At 43.3% G+C, this 1186-nt stretch overlaps 1 protein-coding gene across 1 annotated transcript in view; it reads left to right on the top strand.

Moving 5' to 3' along the window:
• LOC101854952 overlaps positions 1 to 1186 on the top strand; it is a gene marked incomplete in the record, with an annotated part of 9104 nt that overhangs the window by 3082 nt on the left and 4836 nt on the right.

The raw sequence follows: 1186 nt of genomic DNA, 5'->3' as shown, positions 1-1186 counted from the left end.
AGGGGGGGGGGGGTGTCAAAACAGAAACTTAAGATTCAGGAGAAAACATATAAACAGACGTCTTCAGACGTTTTCCCTTAACCAGACGAAAGCTCTTTGTTTTAGAATGTACTTGTAGATCTCTGTGAGGGGTCTTATCTTAACGGCATAAAGGTAAAGGAACGTTATAACTGTGGAATGAAAGATTTGAAATCCCGGAGGAGAATGACTTACTCATTAAAATTCTGAGAGAGTAAGAGCTTATCTTCCAAACGTTCACAATAGTAAGACTTTATCTCCCAAATTTCAAAAAAGTGTTAGACTTAATCTTCCAAACTCCGAGAGTAGAATGGCTCTGAGAGAAGTACAGAATTGTCTGCAAACCCCAAAAGGAGACAGACTTTACTCTCCTAACGTCAAGAGGAGTAAGAATTGTGTTTCTTTTCTGTTTGGGGGCAATCATCGGGTGAGCTGTTTGGCAACGATCTCAAGCCCAAATAGACACATACCCGTGTTCTCGGAGAGGGTGCTTTTGAAATAAAAATGGTGAAATGGTATGGGTTTGACGCCCCTATCAACACTATGAAGTTGTTTAACACTTTGCCACCTCATCTCGCCGATTTGCGATATTTACAACCCAGTTTCTTTGGATTTTTCCCTAAATATGATTGCAAGTGTAAAGAGGTGGGACCTACCAGTTTAACGTCCATCTCCGAAAGGACCGAGCCAAGTCGGAAATTGGTGTAAAGTGCCTTTCCCAAGGACACACCGCCGGACCGAGCCGAGGCTCGAACCCCCGAACCCGCAATCTCAAGATTACTAGTCCGTCAGCCAAACCACAGGCTACCGGCATCATTTACGGTGCTCTTGGCCATCTGGTAAAGTAAAGGAAAGGGAAGAAAGGTAGAGACGGGAAAGATGGCATATCAGTGATCACAGGTGGAGCTTTGAAAGGTGTCCAATTACACAATTACACGGGTAGATGGGTTAAATCTATCACCATTCATTGTCTGCAACGTACGCAGGTTTTTTAAAATTCTTCATTGGGTCTGTTTGGTAGTTTTTATCGCTGTTTGTTTGCTTGTTTATTTTGCTTATTTCTTATGCATTGTTTTGTTTTGGGATGTTTAGGGGGTGGGTTTCTTTGGGGGGGTATTTGTGTGTGTGTGTTTCTTGCGAAGGGGTGGGAGTGTGGGAAGAGAGGTCG

This window comes from Aplysia californica, unplaced genomic scaffold, assembly GCF_000002075.1.
Source record: "Aplysia californica isolate F4 #8 unplaced genomic scaffold, AplCal3.0 scaffold00219, whole genome shotgun sequence".
Classification (NCBI taxonomy): domain Eukaryota; kingdom Metazoa; phylum Mollusca; class Gastropoda; order Aplysiida; family Aplysiidae; genus Aplysia; species Aplysia californica.
The sequence above is the reverse complement of the archived record's forward strand: the minus strand, read 5'-3'. Positions and strand labels throughout refer to the sequence as shown.